Genomic DNA, 6164 nt, shown 5'->3' on the forward strand with positions numbered 1-6164 from the left:
CTTACTGAGCTGTGACCTCTTTTCAGCTCCCTGACAGAGTCTTCTTGAAGACTGACAGTGTCTGTTGATAACTGATTGGATAGCAAAGGCTAGTTTCTCAGCATAAGAATGGACATCTATGTTTTTATATGAGATATACGAAAAATATCTATCACTTTTGAATGTTTTTGAAGGTGTCTTTTGAAACAAAAAATGTTGATGTACATTCAAATCCTCTGCATATTTTAATGTGTGCATCTACCTAAAGTACAGTAACCTAGTAAGTAGTAAGTAAGTACTACGTACAGTAGTAAGCTAATTAGTAGTGGTAAGTTAGTTAATAGAAAGTAGTAGTAGCCTAAGTAGTAAGCCAGTTAGTCATTAGTAGTAGCCTAAATAGTTAGAAGTGAGTAGTAAGCTAGTAAGTAATTATAAGTAACTTAGTAGTAAGTAAAGTAAAAGAGTGGTCATCCACTTATCGAAAGGTCAGTGGTTTGATCCGGTGCTGCCTTGTCGAAAATATGCTACAGTAGCGCGAATCGATAGCAGAGTCTATCGATTCGCTCTGCCCTCGGGAAAAATGCTACCTTATGTGTTCCCGTTTCCAATCCCATAAAGTTATACCTCACAGTATTATGACATCTCCTGTTTTTGAGCATATTTTGATTCTCTATTATAACATCATAATTTAAGTTTTCAGGGGTAGCATATTCTGATAGACTAATAACCCCTATCAGGTACTGCTCCCACTTTAGAATAATTTTATGTCGCACCACTACTCACTCCATGTATACTGTAAGGAGATCGGGAGCATGTTGAAAAACTATATTATCACATCTTTATTTAAGATGTCACATGTCGCAGAAATTGATTGGCATTTACAGTCGGCAGTAGCGCCAAATGGGTGTTTACGCCCCCACCATGTCATGCAGACTCTGTGCTGACTGGTTCAGCTCTCAAAGTCAATTAAAAAAAATTTTTAACAAAAAGACTGCTTCAGCTCTCAGTGAGTGAACACGGCAGCCGGACGGGGTCCGAGCACAGACTCCGAGACCAACAGAGGCCAGTTTGACCCCTGGGAATACAGTACAGAGGTGGTTTTTTTGCCGGTGTTCTGACGATCTATGCTGCCGTAGCGCAAATCGACAGCAGAGTCTATCGAGTCGCTCTGCCCTATCGAAAAATGCTACCTTATGTGTTCCCTTTTCCAATCCCATAAAGTTATAACTCTCACAGTCATATGACATAATCTGTTTTTTCATTATATTATAACATCATTTCAGGGGTAGCGTATTCTGATAGACTAATATCCCCTATCAAATAATGCTCCCACCACAGAATCATTTTATATTGCACCACTACTCACTCCATGTGTACTGTACGGAGATGGGGAGCATGTTGAAATCGGTTGAAATACTATATTATGCCATCTTTATTTAAGATATCAGGGGTAGCATATTCTGATAGACTAGTAATGAATTGTTATTTTTTTTTTATGTTACTGACGATCAGCCACTTTCTCGATGGCTTTGCCAACAGCAAGGTTGCACAGATTTATGGGCGTGGAAACAGACCACGCTTGTGGGTCATACGCATGCGCAGAACCGCTAGTAGTACATCTCGATAGGTAGCATAAATCGACAGAACACGCTGGGTTAACCAGGCACAGATACAGGCAGATAGGCAACAGTTAGCGGTTAAGTAAAGCATCAAGGAACTCTGTGTAAATCATCTCAGTGCTGGATTCCCTGTTGGTCTTTGAGGCTGTGTTCGGTCCTGTTCATGCTGTGTTTCATTGCTGAGCGATGTTTCGTTGCCTGCTCGCCCTGCTACGGTTCCCAATCAGGCGCCGCACTCCGCAATCACCCCCCACCCCCCAGTAATCCAAAAGTAACTAAAAGTAATCAGGTTACATTACTTTTATTTTGTGGTACTTGGATTACATTCCTAATTACATTTTTAACAAGTTAGTAGTTGTACCGAATTACATTTTTAAACCTGTTGAACACCGACAACCCTGGTATCGGGGGCAGCACACGATCGTCAAAAAACCGCTGATGTACGTTTGTGATTTTCGCCGTTTTCAGTCCAAAAATCAGCCGAATTGTCACTAAAGATATCTCCGGCCGCCATCTTGATTATTGCGCATTACATGGGAGCCGTGCCTGCCATCTCTCGCCTTTTTCTGCAGAGCAGGAGAAGTGCCACTTTAAAACACACGGACTTTTTCGCTGTCTGGTTTTATAGTAGCTACACAGACATCCAATGTCTATACTCAATCCGGATCGACTGCCATCACTGCCTGGGAGTACTTTTGGTGACAGGAATGTTGATGAATGTTCACTGTTTTTATCAATATTTCAATGTTATGTTATGTGGAACATGGTTGTATGGACATAAATAGTGTTTTAAATATAACTCCCAATAAAAGTCAACATTTAAACAGTAAATGTTGCCAAATATAGACATTCACCTGATATATTTTGAAAATATTGACTGATAACTTTTGTATTTTAGTTTATTTTCATGACATTGACAGTTAAAATTGCATTCCAGATGTATTAGAAGATTTTCAGTTGCATTATAATCTTATCTTATGATGGTTATGAGGGTTTATGAAAATATAGCTTTTTTACCAGGCAAGGATGAAAATATATTTTTCTTCATTGCAGACTCCATTTAGTCTGTAATGGTAAAATAAATATTAATTTGGATGGATATATATATATCCCTTAGCTTCTGACCTTTCAAAGGAGACCAGAATTATGCATCTAGGCCAAATGGTTGAGGAATTATTCCTGATTAATTTTGGGTATGTTATTTTAGGCGTTTTTCCTGGAAATAGGGGCAAATAGCTGGAGTAATTCTCCCAACCCTGAATGTTACCTATAGTAGTAAGCTGGAGTTACTTGCAGCTCAAGTCTCAGTCTTTCAGCACGATAAGATCTGCAAGCGACAGCTGTCAAATTGACCAGGAAAATCAAGAACCGATTGCTTCAAATGTTACTAAGAAATCTGATGGTAAATCTGCCACTGGTTTCATTATAAATGCATGTGTTCCACAATGGAAAATTGACTTCTTGTCCATGTTGATCGAGGTATCAAATACGATCAAAAGCTCCAGAACAGCTACTAAATGAGCCTTGTGGTGAAATTGTTACCTTGAATGCTGTACCTGAGGTCCAAAACAAACTTTCAATCTCAGTCTTGAGTCTCAGTCTCTCAGCCAACACGGATGAAGTCTTTAAATGCTCAGAAAAAAATTTGAACATCTGCAATTTCATCTTTCATCTGGACAACTCCATCTAACCTAATTCTTTGTTGAAGTTGGTTAATTTAGCGCTACAGTGAATCCCCTCTATAACTAAATTGTGGGCAGCAAAAGTGTGGTCTTGTCTTTTTAATGACATTTACCAGGGTTTTCTTTTTCATCTGTCTTCAGAGCCTCACACTCCAGCTGTGTGACATTCTGCAGGCCCTGAGCTGAAACAGGGGGTAATGATAGATGGCATGTGTCCAGGTGGGGTGTAGGGGACTCCCTGTGGAGACATAGGGGACCACCCAGTGCTGCAAACTGGAGGGACAGTTAATGAGGTATGAAATAGTAACAGGTGGAGCTGATGGATTAAACAGGATGATCACGTCTAGCTGACAAAAACGGTCTTTTGTTTTCCCTTTGTTTCCCGCCATTCTGTTGTTCCTCAGCTCCACACTTGGGTGGGAGTATTCAACTCTCAAAACACTTTACAATCATTCTTTGCCATTATCCCCTCACTTTTCTTCCTTCGTTCCCTCCAGTGTAATTCGAAAGGACACGTGTGGCATCACTAGCAAGAGAGTTTTGTGCCTCGAGTGAGTGTGCCAGAGGGGGGTATCATTAGTGTGGCACAGGTCTATCAAACACGCACATACACATTCATGGCCTTGCTGGAGGTAAATGTCACAGAGGGGGCTCCCACAGTGCCAGGAAATCGTTTCTTCTATAATTTTGTCTCCCTTCTCTCCCCCACTACATTATTGAAAAGGCCACGCAGCATGGCACTCTGGGAGGTTGCCCGTCGTCCAGTGAGGGAGGATACAGAGGCCTGATGAGGTGAAGAATTCCCACAGAGTGCCAGCATAGAGAGATTCTGATTAAAACCTCATCTGTTTCATCATTAATTTCATCATCCACTTCTTCTTCGTTCTGCGCTCGGACTTCTTTCTTTGCAAGAATCCTCGCCGCCTTGATCAGTACCTGCTCTCACACTTTAAACCTGTCAAGTTAAAACAGTTGGATGTGATTGAGGTGCACAATGAGTCAGGAATGAACATATGCTCTGTCCTTCCTGAGAGTTAACAGACCGTTGAGTTCACGTCTGCGGGAAGAACAGTTTGTTGTTAAATTGGCTGTTAGCATAAAAGTGGAGAAACTGGAAGGCCAAATTAGTTATGCGAGTCTATCCGTTAGCTGTGTGGCTGATTATTTTTGATTCACGGCTGGTTTAATTACCCAGGCTCTTGTTTACTTATTCAGGCAATCATACACACCATACTGCCTTACAGTAATTTACATCAGAGCACGGCCGAATGCTCATAAAGATTAAATGCCAAGATGCTGGGGAAAAAAACACATTACATATAATGATAATTGGTTACAGTCTATCTGACACAGTTAGTTATGCCTACACATAATAAGGACTTCATATGATCTAATAAATGAACATCCCTTACACTAAAGCCCTCAGAAAACGAGTTCACACAATGCCAGGTAAATCTATGGATATCGCAGTACACTGGAATGTTGAAATCTGGTGTTTTTGGCAACGTTCCCACGCTGGTGAACCAGTAGTGATGTGGTTTATGCCAACTAGCAATGACTGGTTTGCCAAAGCTGAAGGGGGAAGCGATAGCTACAGTAGCCTGTACGTCATAAGTGCGTGGACAGTGTTGTGTAATTACTCTCACTGTCTGAAGGGGGAGACAAAAGTTCCACACCGCAAGTTTAAGTAAACAAATACTGTAAATTAAATTCTAACTAACTTCTACCTTTCCAAAGTGACTAAAAACTGCTTGAAGGAATATTTTAACGTTTTAGGAAAAATGCGTGTTCGCTTTTTCAATACTACTGCTAGAGCACCCTGAGGTCCTGTGGGTGATCCAGGTCACTGTGCGGTGCTGAACCCTATGATGAGTAAAAAATAGAGACAGCTCCTGTGTGGCTGCCGATTCATACAAAAACAAGGATGGATCAAATCCCAGGGGTGTCTCTGACTCACACCCTGCCCTGACTCCAGTCTGCTGTGTGTGGGGGGGGGCATGACACTGCTCAGCAGCCTATGACAAACTCTTCATTTGTCTCTGATTTCAGTAGCAGACAGGGCAGCTGGGCTGGGTGTCCGTGGCCTGAAAGAGACAGAGTTCCCGTCGCAAAGAGAGAGACACTGAATCACAATCAAGGAATGTTTTGAGCAGCAATCAAGCAGGAAGCTTCCCGTCTGAGATGCGAAGCCCATGCCAAAGTCCCTTAAACCTGCATTCTATAAAACGGCCAGCAGGGGGCGACTCTTCTGGCTTCAAAAAGAAGTCTGGCTCCATTAGAAATAATGGTAAAATGACCCTACTGCTCAGCTGAATAATTACCTCAGTTAAGTCTTTCCTAATGAATTTAAGGTCTCAATCGCTAGTTACATGTATTCTTCAATACGACATGATGTTCATTTAGTAAATTATGGTCCTATTTAGAGGAAAACAGACCATAAAGCAGAGTATGCTTGTTACCATGGCGACCTGTCAATCAGGCCAGAGTGACTCGTACCCACGGCACTGTGTAAATTTAACCAGCCACTGAAAAAGCTTATTAGGAGTTGGATGTTCACTTTCTCTGGTGAGTACATTTAGTTTTAAGACTGTTGTTCGCTAGACAAAATTGTCCTGTTAAAATGACAGTTAACATGAATTACAGATGCACCTAGCTAAGCAAGCTAGCATGGCCGTTAGCTCCACCGTCTCATCCAAATATGGCATGCCAGCGCCCTATCAGCCAAACTCGAGGCTCCACAAACCAACAGGTAACGTCACAATGACTGCATCCACTTCTTATGTACAGTCTATGGCAGCAATCAATATTTCTATCAGCTACACAGCTTTATAGCATCTTTCTAATCATTGTTTTTAGTTTTACGTCTTTGATTCACTTTTACTTA

The 6164-nt window shown here is 41.4% G+C and overlaps 1 long non-coding RNA gene across 1 annotated transcript; it reads left to right on the forward strand.

Moving 5' to 3' along the window:
* The first annotated feature begins 3476 nt into the window (after positions 1-3476).
* LOC123979738 lies at positions 3477-4140 on the forward strand. The gene is made up of 3 exons (XR_006827316.1): positions 3477-3573; positions 3778-3831; positions 4005-4140. It is a non-coding gene; the product is annotated as an uncharacterized LOC123979738 (long non-coding RNA).
* Positions 4141-6164: the final 2024 nt, after the last annotated feature.

The sequence above is a fragment of the Micropterus dolomieu genome, linkage group LG12, assembly GCF_021292245.1.
Source record: "Micropterus dolomieu isolate WLL.071019.BEF.003 ecotype Adirondacks linkage group LG12, ASM2129224v1, whole genome shotgun sequence".
NCBI lineage: Eukaryota > Metazoa > Chordata > Actinopteri > Centrarchiformes > Centrarchidae > Micropterus > Micropterus dolomieu.